This window comes from Archocentrus centrarchus, chromosome 13 (assembly GCF_007364275.1).
Source record: "Archocentrus centrarchus isolate MPI-CPG fArcCen1 chromosome 13, fArcCen1, whole genome shotgun sequence".
NCBI lineage: Eukaryota > Metazoa > Chordata > Actinopteri > Cichliformes > Cichlidae > Archocentrus > Archocentrus centrarchus.
In genome coordinates this window covers 39,519,379-39,538,477 of record NC_044358.1, presented here as the reverse complement: position 1 = coordinate 39,538,477, position 19,099 = coordinate 39,519,379, and the positions used below count along the sequence as shown (strand labels likewise).

At 42.6% G+C, this 19,099-nt stretch overlaps 1 protein-coding gene across 1 annotated transcript in view; it reads left to right on the top strand.

Moving 5' to 3' along the window:
* Nucleotides 1-741: 741 nt before the first annotated feature.
* The window catches only part of numbl (NUMB like endocytic adaptor protein), a 68,931-nt gene continuing 50,573 nt past the window's right edge, over nt 742-19,099 (top strand). Inside the window, exon 1 of the mRNA XM_030744351.1 lies at nt 742-1,099. The gene's annotated coding sequence lies outside the window, so the exon portion shown is untranslated. The remainder of the gene's footprint in view (nt 1,100-19,099) is intronic.

Genomic DNA, 19,099 nt, shown 5'->3' with positions numbered 1-19,099 from the left:
AATGCCAGTACGGACCCAAACCTGTGCAGAATGTTTTCAGCACTTTGTTGAAGAATTAAGAGAGTTCTGTAGGCAAAAGGGGGTCCGACCTGGTAATAGCAAGGTGGAACTAGTTTGGAAAAAAGTGCTTTTGATCTTAGAGAAATACAGTTGCAGAGGATATTTATCTGCATTTGTGAAATACAGCTTGAATAGAGAAAATTTACAGTTATTTTTGTGCCTTGATAAAATGGGTGGGTGTCCTCTTAGGGGATGAAGGCAGGGGGGGGGGGGGGGGCTTTGCAAAAACACGGCTACAGCCAGCATATTCAAACACCTTCAGTCTTAAGAGATATAGATTAGCACGGGTTCGAGACTAACTCAGTGCACTGCTGTAAAGTCTTTCTGCGCACTGGAGTGGCCTCGAGACCTGAGCTCGAGTCCGCAGCACCGTCTTTCAGGACCTGCTCACGCTTACCCCCCCCGGTTCACTCCAGCCTGTTTGAATATGAAACTGTTCACCACCAGTAATACGTGGATTACAGCAGGTTACATGCCGCACGGTGGCGCAGTGGAGCAACTGAGCCAGAACGCTGCGCTTTTTTTCCTCCTTCTTTTCTGGAAAACATCAATGGGAAGAGTACATTTGCATGTCCGGCCGTCTGTGCCAATGGGCGCACTGGGAAGGCTGGGTTAGCGGGTGGAGCCGGGGGAAGCAACCCAGTAAGTGCACAGTCAACAACCAAAGCATCCGAGATTACTACACCCATTTCACCGAAATCAGCCCCCGAAACCCCGAGTCGGTGCCTTTTGGAAAATATCGGTTTGATTGCACGAGTAAGACTGACTCCCTGCTTTAAACCTCTTTTTTTAAAAATTTGTGTGTGCGTGTTTATGTGTGTGTGTGTGTGTGTCTGTGTGCGTGTGTGTAGGCTACGGCGACCAGGTTGGTTTGCGGCTCCACGTCGCCTCCACTCATCGCTTTCATAGCGCGGATGAAGAGGATTTTGTAAAATTACGCGTTCCGGCTGATTCTTGTATAGAGCTAATTTATTTCTGTCCGGGGTCCTGGATTTACACAGAGGAGGAGCGGGGAGCCGATCATCCGTCGTTCTCTTGGGTGAGTTCACTGGATTCACGTCCAATCCGGCATCCCTGTTTACTGACACTTCCAGCCTTCTTTAGTAATCCGGTAATGTCTCTATAATGACTGAACCCACAACCAATAAGGGAGCCATCCGCTCAGAGTGCTTTTAAATTGTTGATGTAGATAGTTTGGGGGTAATTATAATGTTTGATTTGAACTGCACTGCTCTAATATGGACCGCGCCAGCGGGCCCATATCTGTGAAATGAATGAAATGTGGCAGTCCCAGCCTTTATGATAACGCTTTACGGCTGTAATCCATCACCAAAGACCACAACTACACTCTACCTGGACTGTGATCGACTCTTTCACACAACTACCCGCACGCAGGTTGTCTAATTGTGCAGGAGTCTTTAAATAATGCTCTAGAAATGAAAATAAACTTACTTTATTGCCCTATTGCTGAACTATAGGTGTTATTATGATCCCATTACAGCAAGTATGGTCAGGAAATCAGCTTTATTGTGCCATTATTGGCAGGGCGAATGAGATAATGTACTATTGATTGAATTGTAAATAGTCACTTATTGGTTCATGGGTTTCTTTTAGTTTCAGGCACCTCCAGCTTGAGTACAGATCCCCATAATTCTACCCATCTCTAGGATTTTCTTCTATATCTCTCCGTTGCATCAGGCCATGTAGGGAGTTGTGCCTTTTGGGCGTACTTGCATCGTTTCCAAAGTTTTCTTTGGGGTATCTTCTTTGTTCAAAAGAAGTGCTGTGATCTCATTGTTTCCTGTTGTTTTTGGAGAGAATGCGAGAGCAAGCATGCCTAAGTACGACATGCAAAGTGCATTGAGGCTGGAGACATAATGCAAATTACATACATACACATGCAAGCTTGGCACATGCCTTCGTATGTAGGGCTGGGTAATGCATGCGGTTCTATTGTCTGTGGAGCTCCATCTGTTCCATGACATGGCATTCCTCAGGCAGCCAGTCATTCTGTTAGGGTTGGTCTACACTGAGCCACTGGCTCTGAGCAAGGACACAGGAGTCCCTTAGGGTGTGTTGAAAGAGTAGTACTCTTAGAGTACTAGTAGGCTCAGGGTGTCTCCTACCCTCCTAGACTATTTGCATAGTGAGGTGGAGTGTTAGGTTTAAATTGAGGCTTGTGGCTCCAGTCTTAGGTGCCGTTTACACGAGACCGTTTTCATTTTGAAACGGTGTCGTTTTGATGCGTTTCGGCCTTGCGTTTACACGACAACGGTGTCGTTTTGATGCGTTTCGCCCTTCTGTTTACACGACAACAGAGTGAAAACGATGTGTTTCAGAAACGGGGTCCAGAGTGGAGCGTTTCAGAAACGCACCGGCTTGCGTTTTCGTGTAAACACTTGAAACCGGGGTGATTTGAAAACGCTCGACTCGCACATGCGCACTATGGTTGCGACGGCCAGTTTTTCGCGCACGCGCAAACTGATAAACAGTACTCGCGGATTCACGAGTGCTTCTTATGCTTTTCCTGTGTTTTTACCGTTTTGTAATTCAGCGTTGTGTGCAGCAGCGATCCAACCTCATCATCTGTCCACACAAAACCTCTCACATTGGCCGTTTTGTAAGTAATGAACAATTTGCCGCACTACCTACTGTGTCACTCCACGCATGCGCGTCTTGCGTAAACAAACTGCAAAGAGAAAACCAACGCCAACTTGTGGCCTGGCATGGGAACTACATCGTTTTCATCGTTTCACATGTCCTCGTGTAAACGCGGATCGTTTCTGAAATGCCATCGTGTAAACGAAAGGCTGAAACGCATCAAAACGACACCGTTTCCAGTGAAAACGGCCTCGTGTAAACGGCACCTTAGTCATGGATTAAGCCAGAGGATGAGGAGTTTGGTTTGGAGCCTATTCTCTACAGAGGTTTGATCTAGAGTTGTGGCTAGGTTTAGTCTACACCTGCAACTTACAGGAGGTTAGGTTTGGGAGTGAGGCTGAATGGAGAATAAGTGTAATCTATAGTTTTGGCTTAAGGGTGGAGAGCAGGAAAGGAAACATGTTTATTCCAAAGGTTGGTTTGGAAAGGCTGGATACGGGTTAGAACTGGCCAGGGGCGAGTGAAGGTAGAGGAAGGATAACTGATCAGGGTGAAAAGAAGACAATGTGTGGTTAAAAGATGGTCTCAGTTTGGTCTAAAGAGGAGTTGATTCAGTCTAGAGCAGGAACTGAAAGGAGAGAAGATTGTTTTAAAGGCTGGGTGGAGATGATTCGGTCTGGAACAATCTGGAGCTAGAGGAATGCTAACACGGTCTAGGACTTTGCCTATGGAAGGAAAATGTGTGATTAAAAAGTGGGGCTCCAAGACGTTCGGTCTTGGGATGTGACCGTTTCTCCAGAACCAGGATAAGGAGAGGTCTGAAGCTGGAGATCTGTGGATAGAAGCGAGTGAGAGAGACGGGTGTAGCACTTAAAGTCCAAACCAAGTCACTGCTGAACATAAATTGGCTCTGATATAGCTAATCACTGCTGCAACTCAGTCATCACAACCAGAACATAATTACACCACCCCCATCCACACAGCAATACACACACGTCGATGCATAGACACACACACACACACACACACTCCCATTTCCCCTTAAACCATTTCCCCTGTCCTCCAGCTCTGATTGCTGCATTAGGACTTGGCTGTCTTTTGTTTTCCACATACACACACGAACACACATGAGCACACAAGGGGGAGGGTTGGCCCAGCTGAGACCACAATACAGCGGGGAGCAAAGGTCATCCAGCTGGCCAATCAGAGTGGCGTCTGGGTTGGCTGGTAGTGGAGGAAGGCGTTGCCCACCCCCTTTGTGCTGGCCAGGGTGGGTCTCCTAAACAAGCAGCTCCACTTCCAGCCCCGGCCCCGCTACTGCTGGCCCGGCAGCAACACCGTGCTTCCTCAGGGCAAAGCACACCAGCTACTGGACAGTCTGCTGGAGTGCAGGTTAGGGGCTTGTCAAGTTTAGAGGAAGTCCTTTATTAGTTTATGACTAGTCTCTAGATGTTTTTAAACCAAATGCTTCTTCTAAACCTGATTTGTTGAGCCCTCACTGATTACAAGCATAAAAAGTTATGACTGAAACTATAAATTATGTGTGCAGTGCTACTGAGGTATTTAAATTGACTGCAGGGCTGCTCCATGGCTGTTTGTGTAAAGGATTTTTTCAGTGAACTGTTTCTACTGTGTGCGCCACAGTTGTAATGTGTGGGTGTTAATGAATGAAACCAAAACCCCTGCAAATAAAACCCGTAAATTGATTACAGAATTCTGTTTCTGCCGGTGGGATTAATTTAGAGAACAAGATTTCAAATAATGAGATTTGGCGTACTTACAAAGATGTTGAAGAGAGGAAGGATGGAAGGAGGAAACGCTCAGAGCCGGGTGCTCAAGTGCAGACAGGGGGCTGGAGAAAAGATAAGGAGAGGCAGGAAGTCTGTGGAAGTGCAGCGAGAAAGTGATGGACCAAACAGAAGGAGAGTAAAACGTAGGAATCATGGATATCATTGTTAATTTGAGGGAGAAACTCCTGTTTATTGGATGTGGCCACATCATTCTGAACAGAACCTTCGATCCAGAAGATGTGGTTTGTCCTCTGACACGTCATCCCCCCCTTTGTCACACATGCACACACACGCTTCCACACACACCCTGCTGTCTGATGCCTAAGTGCCTTCAGTGTGTGCTGAGTGGAGTTATCTGATTTCTGGAGGCTAGTTAAATGCATCCACTCCTTTCTCCCATATAGCTCCATTACTGCACGCACTAATGGCATGCTCACAGGACAAAGACATAGTGCTATATTATTCTGCCTATATGTCTGTTTGTGTACATGTGATGTGCTCTTACCAGTGTGTGTTTGATAAACGAGTGGCACAATGGATTTAAATGCCCGTCTAGTGGACGCTCATGTGTGAAGGCAGCAGTTTGTGTTTTCTCACTTTGTTTAACCATGCATGTGTGTGTGGCTGGCTCGTGAGTGTGTTTGCCTGTTTCCCTGGCAATCAGCAGTTTATGGCTTTGCTTCAGTGGCGTTTTTCTCTGCAGATAACAAGAAAAGTGGAAATGGGTCTTTCTCAGCAACCACAACCCCGAGTGGAGAACTCATCACAACTAATAACTGTCACTCTGAGCAGCCAGGGTTGCATTTTGAAGAAAATAAAAAAATCTCATTGCTTTCTTGATTTTTTTTTTTTTTTTTTTTTTTTTGGATGACCTATTTTAGCCTGCTTAGCTGGTGATGCTCAGATAGAATAATGTGATAAGGAACGTGCACCTAAAAATACCTGAAATGTGGAGGGGAAAAAAAAAAAAAAAATCCCACCACATCCCTCCCTTAGGGGCTGATTTGATCTATATCCTTTTCCAGGCTTTTAGCAGCTGCTTTGCTCGCTGCCCAGTTGTTTTCACATGGTTTGTCCCAAATTGCACCTAGAACCCACTGAATAAATGTTCAGCATTGAATGTTTTTAACCCCATACCTTTTTGTAATAGATGTTTTACACAGTGTCAGGATAAAACTCTGGAGTTACCATATAACTTCTTTTAAGAAGTAAATCGGAATATTTAGTACAGTGTTTGAAACGGCCTCCAGAGTTTGGGCTTGCTCCCCCTCTTCACGGTCATTCTGAAACCTATCCCTAGCATCCTCTTCTGTCACACCAACCCTCCGCATGTCCTCCTTCACTACATCCATGAACCTGCTGTGTGGTCTTCTTCTTTTCCTCTTGCCTGCTAGCTCCATATTCAACATCCTTTGCCCAGCATCTCCACTGTCCCTCCTCTGCATATATCCGAACCATCTCAGCACTGCCACTCTAATTTTGTCTCCAAACCGCTCAACCTGAGCTGTCCCTCTGATGTACTCATTTCTGATCTTGTCCATCCTGGTCACTCCCTAACAGCTCTGCCACCTCCAGTTCGGCCTCCTGTCTTTTTGTCAGCGCCACCTTCTCCAAAGCATACATCACAGCAGGTCTCACAACCATCTTGTAAACCTTCCCTTTCACTCTTGCACATTTGTTCGCTACGTTTCCTAAATGAGGCACCGAGCACCATGTTTCATCTGATCCAGGATTATAGCTATTCTTGGACTACATGTAACTGTGTGAAAAAATGACAGGATATAACAAAAAAATGCATACATATACTTTCAACTTTCTCAGGATTAAAAAATAAATAAATCAAGATTGCATTAAAGAGACTCTTATGAGATCAGTGCAGAGAGAGATTCTAAATGTGTGGCCTGTGTGGACTGTAGTGCCTCAGATGAACGTAGGCATTGTTAGTTTCAAATCTTGAGTTATTTACAGTTCCCACAGCCCACCTACAATCACTTTCCTTGCCTGTACAGTTGCCTGTATGTGTGCTGCTGTGCTTTGGCTTGACAGCGCAGAAAAGACACAGTTTAATATGACGCTGGCTTCTCCGCTGCACTATTTCAGAGTGACGCCGAGGGAGAGAAATTGTTAGCGACAGAAAGAACCCAAGTTAAATCTTCCAGAGCACAGAGGGGTCCATTCACTGTATGAAGAGTGTGAATGTGTGTGTGTGTGTGTGTGTGTGTGTGTGTGTGTGTGTGTGTGTGTGTGTGTGTGTGAGAGAGAGAGAGGGGGAGAGAGAGAGAGAGAGGGTTGGGGGGAGTGAGAGAGGTGGCAGTTGGTGAGATTGGGGTGGGATAGAGGAGAGGGGTGACAACGCTTAAAGTGGTGCGCATCTGTGCAGAGTGTGTTGTAATAAGCAGCCAGAGGGGCAGAGTGATAGAGGACATACCAGAGGAATCTAACTCTTTCTTTATGCCTCCGTATGTTGAAGTGTGTGTGTGGCAGAGAGGGGGCAGCTACTTCCAGCTACAAAAGAAGAATGATTCACTGGAAAAAACACATCAGCATCTGCTCTGTGGCTTGGTGAACATGTATGATTCTGTGCACATGTACTGCAGTGCACCTGACTAGAGCTGCTTAAAAAGTCTGCACAGGGAAGGGACTTATTTTGCACAGCATTTTAAACTTAATTCTTACAGAATGGATAGCTTCTTAGAGCAGGGCTTAGAGTTCGACTAAAGAAATCATCCAGCCAACATTAGCTTATTGCAGATACAGTGAAATCCTTTCCTCCAATAGATATCCGTGAGACCAGTAAACATTTAATTGGATGTGAAGTTGTTAGCTACCTTCGGGATCTGAACGACTGCCGGTTATCCCTCCACATCTGAATGTGATTAGTGTGTCAGAGGACAACTGAAATGAAACTGAAAAACTTCATCGCATACATTTTAGAAGTAATTTCACTTGTGTTCGTACAGTTCCTTTTAGTGCTTGTTGTTTTACCAAAAGAACCCATTAAAATATCAATTTGGAATAACTAAAGATAATTCATTAGCTCTCAAAATGTCCACCCCAGACAAGCTTCCAATAAGTTACAGTGTCTGCCTCGCAACTTCACAGTAGCTTTGCGTTATTCACAAATCAAAAGTAATTATTGTTCATCTCAAACTGGGCCCACTGGCAGGAACGAGCTGTTTAATGCCATCCCCCTTTCCTTTAAGCTCACTTTCTTCTGATTGGTTGCCCCTCTAAACAGATGTTTTAGACAGCTAGGACTGTGCACTTGAAATGATAGTATTAGGATATCCTCTCTCTGCAACATCAGGCAGAGCCCAAAAAGTTGTTGGAAACAAGTAGTGCATGCACATACACTGCCCTCATTATTTGAAGCTTTGGCCACGGTTAATATGATCATTCACCTTTGGAACAGAGTATATATGACACACAGCCATGTAGAAATAATTGAGTAATGAAGTTTACATTGAGTTTTTTATAAATGTTATTTTTAAACCATCCACTCTGGCCTCTTCTTTCAGCATCTTACACCATACACTATAGTAATGCATGCATTTCTTTTACCCTGAATCCAGAGCTATCAGTCAAATGTTTCAGCCTGTGGCTTAATCAAGTAAAAAAAAAAACTGTGGAAATCAGACTTAGTGTGATGTCAGAAAACAAAACTTCATGAGGGGACCGCGCTGACCTAAGAAAATCCTCTCAATAACTGCTTTATCCCAATCCATTCTAGATAGTATCCAAATAGTTTTGCTCCTAAAATCTATCACTGATGCTGGACATTTTTGTTTGGGACCCTCTTCTGAAGTTTAATGTGACGTCAGTAACAAATAGGCCTGTAAAAACGACTGCCTGAGGAGAAAGAAAATAAGTGCTATAAGCTGCACGTGTTTTGGTCTGTACGACCCAGTTTGTGGCTCGCTCCCGCTACACTGTGCTCGTAAAACGTACGATGCCACAGTGAATGTGCCAGCGAGGCTTTCGCTTTATAAAACATCCTCTCTGTTTACTGGTGCTATGACTCATGGTTGCTATAGCGAGGAGGCTCTGACAGCAACGCAGCTGATTAGGAGCATCTGACTCCACATGACTGTACCCCCTTCATCTCTCTCTCTCTCTCGCTGCCTCCGCCGGTCCATCCCTCTCGAGTTCTGCGTCTTTTCATTTCTTTTTCTGTTGCTGTCTTTCCTCTCGCCTTCATTTCACTGTTTGCTTCACCTCGTGCCTTTTCTTCCCCTCCGCGTCTTCCTCCACATCTTGCTTTATTTCTGCAGCACTCACCAATCTTTAATATATCTCATATAGATTTTCTTATTCAGACTGGTGCCCTTCACAGCTCCCTATCTTACACTCTGATATCTTCTTGTTTTTCTCTTTTGCTCTTCTTTCTCCAACTGCCTGTCCTTCTGTGGTGTCCAGCTGCACGCCAGATGCAGCTCACGCTCCAAGCTGCTGGCATCACGCTCGTGGACAAGAGAGGAATAAGCTGGAAATGATCCCTCATCAAAGACAAGGCATAGTCCTTATAATACACATGAGAAGTATTAATAAATAAAGATATTACAAAGATCATGAAGGAAGTACGAATAACCTACAAAAAAATTAACCACAACTGAATCACCCTGCCATATGAGATTGAACTAACCTATTGCCCACCTCATCACCCACTGTGCTGAGTACTGCAGACATGCTGTAAACCCCTATGGGAAAATTATAGCAATGCCACTGAATATAAAACCACTGTTGAGTGTACCACATGGGACTATGTGACAACGCAGCAAGATAACATGATAATGGTTTGTAGTAAAATTAACAGGAGGATTTGTAGAGTTTCAGGAATGAAAGGAAGACTACATAAGCAGGCAACAGACAAAGGAAAAATCCTTATTCTAAGACTAGAAAGAGCTCTACAGAGTAGAAATAGAAATATCACCCAGTAGCCTGTATTCCTCTCTCCATCTGAAGCAATAGGTTAATATTTTATAAAATATGCTACACGGTATTAATGAGAGTTAAAATGCGAGTCAAATAAAAAGCTACAGCAGCAGCACGAGGTTGGCGTAGGTTCGCATAAGACACTGGGGGAAACGGCTAATCCGGCTCTGTAACGCCTACACGGATCAAAATGATCCCGCTGGATCTTCTCGAAAACATTTTTAAATCATATTGTTATGTAATCAAGCAAGATAGTATTTAAATAAACTACTTTTTTTGTATAAAAAGTACATTTTCAAATGAAGTCAATGTAATTTTAGTATTTCACTGGGCATTTTTGTGATCTACTGTTCAAATCAATCAAACCTGCATATTGTTTTAAATAATTCCACATTACTGGGTGAGATTGTGGGTTTGGATCAACACATGCATGTAACTGCACTGCTTTTGGCAGTAGTGGATATATAATTCTTTGTCTTCCTAACTTAAAAATTAAAAATTGCAGTATTCTTTTTGTTTGGCATGAACTTACATGTAGCAAGCAGTCACTTACTCTAGACAGCAATCTGCATGATAGCAGAGTTTTTGTGTCTGAGCTCTTTAGCACAGCATCACACTGAAGCAAACTGTGTGTGTCACTACAGGAACTCCACTAAAGCCTGCTGCACCCATGGTGTCACAGCTTGGAAAAGAATAATGCACAATGACCAAATTCAGATGAATTCAGAACCAAGCAAAGATACAAAGTTTATTAGAAACCTTTAATTTAAAAAATTGTAAAAATGAAATAATGAAATGTTAAAGTGTATAAAATATTTTGTTGTTTAATATATTAAAGTTGCATTTACACCTGTAAATGTAACCTAAAATGTACAGTGTAGAGCTAGGCTTCCAGGTAAAAAAAAAAAAACATGTCTACTACCAGTAGTTCTAAGATCAACTAATTAACACGTTATAATGACTGATGTCACAGTGATGCATCCACAATGCACCGTGGAGCCACAAACCAAAACAACTTAAATCATTGCTACTTCATTCAACGTAACTGTGTGCACTGCTCGTGTCAGCCACGTTATGCTTCAAACTGTTTAAAAGAAAATGTTTCCTACAGTGACCTATTGGATGCCGCTTAATGCTACACGGAGGAGAAAAAAAACATCCTTACTGGACACATGGATCCTTATGAGAACCCAAAAAAGGAATGATTTTGTGATCCTGACCACTGACACCATAAATGGCATCATCTGTTTGTGTATGAACTGTTTCGAAGTCTTGAGACGAGTCTTTCTGCCGCCTTGGGTTCAATAAAAACCAGATGTGACGAAGAGGGGTGGTTCTGACTGCGAAACTGCTCGCTCAACTCGTCAATCACAACCAATTGCATACCATGGATAATCCTCCACAGTAAGTGGATAATCCTCCAAAATGAGTGACTGAGACCATAAACTCACCAGGAAAGTGTTTTATGGATGTCAAGACAGAGGGCGGTTTTCCCATAGACTTCTGCATGACCTTTTTGTAACCACAGCTATCGCCATCTGGTGGCCTTCACACAGGATTCAGGTTTAAGGCACTTCCAAATTGGCTTCATTTTTCCGTACCAGAAGCTACGTCCATGTTTTATACCGTCTGTGACCCTGAAGCATTACCTTCCCCTCGCATTCCCTGATATTTTTACTTTTCTTGTATGTGGTGTAACCTTTGAATACCGCCAGCTATTCCCTACGCTAAGCTAGGGTAAGCTAAGAAAATAAGCATTTAAATGCATTATTTATCAAGTTATATGTCCAACATATACAGCAACATTAGCATCACATAAATATTTGTAATTTACCTATTATTTCATTATTTTACAGACAGTAAATATGTTGACAGCACAAAATGCTCGTGTGCTTGACATTATGTGGCTAACCTGATATATACTGTGCCCGCTGCAACAGCAGAGCTACACAGGAGAACCCAGGGAATCCAAATCTTCCAAACTGCTTTTCTCATGTCAGTATTTGCAGGGGCAGATGGATGAGGCTGTAGGCCAAGAGGAGAGAGGTGAGGAGCCATTGTAGGTGCTGGAAAAATGGAAGGAGAGATGAAAGGAGGGCAAGATGGAGGAGAGAGAGGTGTCTTGTTTCGCAGGCAAGCTGCACTAAAATGCCACTGTGAAAAAAACAAACAAGCATATGGGAGATGAAGATTATTGATAGTGTTAGCATTTAGAGTGGATTGTTCCTGTCGTGACTGCTTATGGGCTGTGAGACAAATACTTTGTGAAAAGGGCAATAGAAAGCAACATTTTGATTGATTGCGGGTACCTGCACTAGTACCATGTTGGACAATATACAGCTAATAGGCAGTGCCTGACCCTTTCTTTATACTTATCTCTCCCAATTTTTTTAATAATCTTTAATGTCTTTCTCCTGTTTTCTTATATCCCCCAGTTAAAAGGACCCTCCTCTTTTCTGCTCTTTATCGTTCTCAGTCTTCTCTCTTTCCTTTCTTCATCTGTCTCACTTCCCCCCCTCCTTCTTCCCTGCCTCTTTTGGCCAGGGGAAGTGGCAGGCTTTGCCTGCTTGCTCCCAGAGGAACAGACCTGCCTTTGTCTGTCTTCACTGTAGGAAGATGAGTAGCCAGTCCACCCAGTAAACCCAGAAAGTCCAGTAGGGATTGAGGGGGTTGTCTGTAGTGAGCCAGCCACCCATAACGCCTGTAAATCAGCCAGCCACTCAAGCCAGGGCCTTCCCAGGTCTATACAGCCAGTCAGCCAGCCAGCCAACTAGGTATTATGTCAGGCACTCTTGACTACCAGAAGGACAGGATGGGAAAGCACATTGCAGACAGACACAGAGACTGCAGACTTTAGCATAATGTTTTCCAAGCATAATCATGTACAATGTACAATGGCTTTGAAATCTGAACAGTGATACTTAATTTCCCATGCCTGGAGGAAATCCAAAATGTGAAATTATTGCAGCTTAATTCAATACCTCATGCCATGAACTGAGAACAACCAGTTGGAACTGTCAGGCTACATGACATTGTGGTACAACCTGTTTTAATGTTTCTGTGGAATATAATTAAATGATTTATTTGGTAATAGCCAACTTTAACAAACAACACTGATGCATGTGTGTGTGTGTGTGTGTGTGTGTGTGTGTGTGGGGGGGGGGGCAACACTATAATGTACAGATACACATACAGATGAGACCTGCAGGAAGATTTATGAGTGTTTGTTTTCCTAAGAAGAGAAGAAGAAGAAACAGCCTTTATTAAGAGGCTTAATGCCTTATTAAGAGGCATTAAAACATTAAGTTAAAGTTAATTCACTCATTTCCTCAATAAGACCAACATATCTGCCCCGACTAAAGCAGTGCCTGCAAGGTCCTTATTGGTATTTAGGCCTATATTTTTTTTAAACTGGCACTATTTCTGTTATTTTATTTTATCACCAAAACAAAATTCAGGTTACATTTATCTCACATCTCTAAGCTTGAATTTGAGTCAAAGAACAAAAATTTTGCTTTAACTATTTTTTTTTTTATGCACACTCCCCTGTTTTTGCAGGTTTAAATGTAATCAGACACTGGAGTCAGAAGCTGCTTCATGGACAGGTGTGGGCTATATCATCATTATTTCTTAAAGAATTAGCTGGTAAAAGCTCTGTAATTCATTGTGACAACTGTGACATTTGGAAGCTGTTCCTGTGAATGTACTAAATGCCGTCAAAGGAGTCTGAAACAGGTCGTCGTGAGGATGTAAAAACTAAAAATCAAAGCGAACAAAAAGGCCTGAATGTAGAAGACAACGTAGTGGATGATCACAGGATCCTTTCCATGGTAAAGAAAAAGACATCTGGCCAATAGAAGTACATTCCCAAGTAGGTGGGGATATCATGATCCTTCACAAGGTGCAAACCACTGAGCAGGAGCAAGAATAGAAAAGCCAGGTTAAAAAAACACACACACATATGGAAGAGCATTCTTTGTCCAGTTCCACACTTCATGCAGTTATTGCCTTATAATTGTAAAATAACACAGCATGTGTTAGGGCCATATATATATATATATATATATATATATATATATATATATATATATATATATATATATATATATATATATATATATATATATATATATATATATATATATATATATATATATATATATATATTATATATATATATTTAACATTGAAGATTTGGAGTGTAATTAATTTACAAATATTTGTGAAAAATAGGTAGACATTTAGAGAAAGGTCTGCATTTCTGCTGAACTCTAGATGAGGAGACGCATTAACTGTAAGTAGCTACACTATAGAGCACAACACTGAGGTTCAGGAAGTAAAAATCCTAATCATTTTCTTCATGGGAATTTTGATTATGAGCATTAATATTGTAACCATTCAAAGTAGAATTGCTACAATCTACAGCATTACGACCTATGATTCATAAAGCTCGTGTTGCATCTAACGTAATAAAAAACAAGTTATAGCTTGTTTGTTTAAAATGGACAAGTTGTGGACAGAGCTAACCTGAGCTAACTGAAGCTAGCATCTCCTGACTGCAGTTTTTAACGTTTTAACTGTAAATAAAATGTTAAAACAGTTGAAGATTGTGTTACAGGGTACAGATAGTAGTACAAGGTGTTATCGCTCTGCACAAATAGATTTCAGAAAGACATGCTAGCCAAGCTAATTGAAATAAGCTAACATCCATATTTTATGGAGTAGTAGTGATTTTCTCATTTAGCTGTTCCTAACAGAGCACATTTAGGGTATTGCCCAAAATATGTCTCCCTGAGTAAAGGATTTGAGTATTAAGAGTGTGTTATTGACTCAGCATTACTGAAATAACATTTTAGTTTTGGTTCTACTTTAGCGATGTGAAGAGTGACTCCACAGGAAGTAAATACATCAACAAACTTCACACAGACACAGGCACACAGACGTAATGAAACTATAATCCCAGCTTACTGACATCGAGTTTCTGAGCTATCTGTCTGTGCAAGTTACTGTAAACACTCCTCATTTAGAAAAGATTCCTCTGTCCACACAAATGTCCTCTCTCAACCGCGCGAAGAAACCGAAAACATCCAGTAACATTGATTTTCTATTACATTTCAAAGCTGAAGCTACTTTACATCACTGCGAACAATATGATCCTCCAGATATCATTTTCACGGCTTTGACTACGCTCTAATATGACTCTACGAGTATGATGAAATCTAGGATAAAGCATAGTGCTTCTTCTCTCTCTCTCTCTCTCTCTTTCTTTTCCAAAATTATGTTTTAATGGATGAGGCTCCTGGCACCTCAGGCCTCAACAAGCCTTAACAAGGAGATCAATAGAAAGTATATAGACTGTCCTCCCACAGGCTATGTCTGCTCTCAGATCACAGAGTAATATTTTGGTGATGCCGAGGTGACACCCAGCTAGCCTAGAAATGATTTGATGTAATGGGAATGCTGTGTTGTGATGAGTGGAGCCCCTCTCCCTTCATCTCTCACCCCTTCACTCTCTGTGGAGTCAAGATGTCCGGGGAGGTGAGCACACATTTACTATTCCCTTTAAGCTTCTGTCCTTCCCTTGACATCACTCCCCGTCTCCCTGTTTTCAAAGGCGAGGTACCAGTAGAGTAGCAGGGTTTTACGAGGAGGAGAGCAGAGGAGGGGAGGCTGGGCGAGGTGATAAGCAGTTGCGTGGAGAATGGAAATAAATGGCTGCAGGGCTGGAGACACAGTGTGATTCAGTTGTGTCCTGAATTGTCCAGCTCACCAGATGGCTGCTTGGTATGTGCAGGCAGAGCAGAGCACGAGAGTCTCGACTTTCTGTTTCTGGATGTGTATGTTTGTGATTGTGTGTTTACATGCTATCCATCCTTGGATGCTCAATGTGTTATTGCTCCCGCTCTGCATTCCTGAGGGCCAGAGGAAAGTTAACCTCTTTTAACTCTTCTTCTCAGCTGTTCACCAGCTTTGAAGTCTTTTTTTTTTCCCCCTCTTCCCACACTTGCACACACACATACTTGCAAACTCCTTTGCATGGATTTACTTTACATTGTTGGCAGCCAAATGTTGTAGTTCATGGCTCAGATGCTAGAAGATGCACTTTACATATATTCTCTCCTACTGAGGTGTTGCTCAGTTGTTTGCATGATGATGATAGGGGTGCAAAGTAGGTACTCTTTTGATTTTTTTTAAAAAGTATTTTGAAAGTTTTTTTTTAGACTGTCTGGCTGTTAGAAATGGAAAGGAAAACATCCTAGCGTGCCGGTTTCTCATCCTTGCCTTTCCTGTTCCCCTGAGACGGGACTTGATGGACAGATCCCAGCCCACAGAGCAGTTGCATGTTCGCCAGCTGCCTGTGAAATGCAGGACTGTTTATGCAATGCTGTCTGTGCCTGCTGCACCACAGCAGCTCCACATTCAAACCATGTCCTACCACTTGTACACACTATATGATAAAGTAGCTCTTTTTTGGAAAAAAAAAAAAAATGCATGTGCATACAGCACCTCTGTGTCTCATGTTGAGATGCCTGTTGAGGCACATACAGGAACCATCCTAAATATGGATTTTGTATACCCTTTCATATCCCTGTAAGCTGCAGACTGCAGAGCTCAGCACTCATTTCTTTCACTTTTCTCCACTAATCCCCCAGTGCTCAGGTACTCTTTTAAAACCTTGCCTAACATGTGAAAATAAAACAAAAATCCTGTCATCTGAGTGTTTGCCCGAGGCACCAGCTTTACAAAGTAAAGTTTGGAGAGATTTGTTTGAGCCCCCTCAGTGAGCTGTGTGGGCTCGTCTCTCCCGTGTGCATCAATGGACTACTGTAGTTATGATTTTAAGCTGAAATCTGCATTGCTATGAAAATGAGACACAGTGTTCAATTTGAGTTATACAGCAAGATATGTTGGGGGGTTACCTTTTTAAAAATGTTATTTCTGTGTAAGGAACAAGAGACAAAACATCAAAATCAGAAAATCAATTAGATTATGCATACTGAGTGAACTGCAGGCATATTGTCATACAGTACCGTTCTGAATGAGCTGTCATGAAGTGTTCTTCAAGTGCTCTTCTTCACCATCTGCGTAACTGTACGCCACAAAGCTCCCTGTGTGTGAGAATCTGTGCAGGGCTCTATTTAGGTCTGTGTTATCTAATACAATCTGTCCCTATCTAATATTCACACTGCTAACCCTTCAGGGACAGGAGAGGAGGAGAGAGGGATTTGTCGTGCCAATAAACAGATTTAATGCACACACTTGGGAAAAAAAAAAGAAGTTATGTACACATTGGCGAATGCCACAGCAATCGGCTAGCCAGCGTGGCATGTCTATACAGTGCTGCAGACATTTCGTAGGTGGACTGAAACATAAGTCACAAATGCACGTGTGTGCAAGTGATGCAAATGTTACACACATGCATTCATGCTCAGTAAGTATCAGCAAACATTCCCGGTGAGTTTTAAAAGCCCTGAGAAGCTATTTTGTTAATCAATTTCTTAGTACATGTGACGGCAACGGTGTCCTACATAATCATGTATTCTTGCCAAATTTGAGCAGTTTTCCTTATGCTACTTTCTCACTTTGTTTCGAAGTGGGCAGGACTTAAGTGAAGCAAATATTTTGTATGTATTTCAATTTTGCAGCCTTCAAAATGTGAGGACAGATGTGTGGGTTGTTTGCTGGTGTGGCCAGTTCCCAAACTCATTTTCCTTGCAAATTTTAACCAGGTTTTGCAGTTTTATTTATGAAAATTAAAGCAGAAAAAGCTTTTAAAGGAGCTTTAAGAACATGTGTGGACTTTATTGCGGCATGAAATAAATTGAGGACTGATAGATACAGAAAATCAGTGTTGGCATGTGTTGTTGCGGATGTCAACATGCAGTTTGTCCCGGAGTCTGTCAGGTTTGTCAGTTTAAAAAAAAAAGATTGATTTTTTTTAAAACTTGATTCTAATTCAAAGAATCTGAAGTGACTTTTTAACTTTTATATCAAGCACTTTTGGGGTTTGGTCTTCTCTCATTCTCTTGTCTCCACTTTTTCTTTTCCCCCCACTGTAGCTGCAGCAGATTTGCCTTGCCAGCGACACGACAGAGTGAGAAACAAGAACAGAGCTTGAATCAATTGCTCACTGGGATGCACTTGATTTAGTGGTGCTCTGAATAAGCACTTCTGAAGTGATGCTGCCTGAATCGGGCGAGGCAACTTTTCCCTTTTTGAATAAATCAGATCTGATCGGCGCTGATCTGCTGTCAGCCTAGATGCGGATCATAATGAAGGAGGAGGCAAACAGAGAGCTGGTGAAACCCATGAGTCAGCCTCTCTCTTCCAAGAAGCTTGATCTGAAAAATAAGAGATGCAATTTTGGAACAGCAGCTTGCTTTTTTTTTTTTTTAAAGGATCAGTGATGATTCTTCCACTGAGTTGTCATATTTATGCCATATTTGGTAAATTTTTCTTACATATAAAATGAAAGCAAACAGAGTGACCTTTTATAAGCGCAAATAAGTGCAACGTGCAGTGTGATTCTGTTTTATCGTAATATGAAAGCTATGAAAACATCCGCATGAGTTCTTTCCCCAGCACAGCTAATTCTGCTTCTCTGTGTTGCCTCACAATTGTGTATGAGTCACAGCCTTTGAGTGATCTGTCCAGGGACACGTCTCTGAGTCTGAGACGTCAGTTGAGGCTTGTTGGAAGATGCCTCGTTTAGAATAGTTCCATATCTCCAGGGCTTTTGTTTGGGGCGTGGTGCTGCGTCTTACCAAGTCTGCCTCAACACCGTTATGGAGCAATCAGCGAGACAACTGTCCTCCTACTGACAGATGGTTGTGCTGTGTGTGTGTGTGTGTGTGTGTGTGTGTGTGTGTGTGTGTGTGTGTGTGTGTGTGTGTGTGTATTTCTGCTTGCATTTGGGTGAGGTTTCTAGTTTTGTGGGGGGAGGGGAAGTGAAGTTTGAGGAGGAAGAGGAGGTGGAGAATTTGGGGAGAGGTCAGCGGAGGCACAGCTGGTGAGACCCCCACTCTAACCAGCTGCTGCCTCAAAAGGAGCCTGTCAGCAGCCTGCCTGCCTGCCCGCCTGGCTGCCTGGATGTACGTGCCTGCCCCTCTTCTTCTTTTTTCTTTCTCTCACCCCCCCCCCCCCCCCCCCCCCACCCCCGCTCTCTCCCCCTGTTGTGTCCTCTTGCAGACTCAGCCCAGCTGTTCCAACCTTTCTATTCCTCTGCCACAATACACCCTGACCCATTACACACACACAAACACACACACACACACACACACACACACACACACACACACACACACACACAAACTAAACTAAACAAACATGCATGTTCTTGAGTGAACACACATATACACGAGCACCTACAGACTGGTCAGGCCATTTCCAATGAGTCACATTAAACATGTCCCATGAGTATCAATTTTGGGACTGACTGAAAGCCTGAGGCTGGAGTAAATAACCCCATCTGGGTCTTTGAGCCCTCCAGAATGGCCTCTGCGTCATATCTGGTCATCGGCATCAGTTTTACCATACAGCAAAGTCTCTCTATGCACATTAAAATGCAACTTTGCGAACCAAACTGTGCAACTTGGTTGCTGTATAGTCCCTGACGTCACTGCTTACCCTTTACCGGGAAGCCATTCATTTCTATCTTATCTTGCAGGAATATCAACTTGATGAAACTTGAAACATGCTTAAGATATGTAATTATT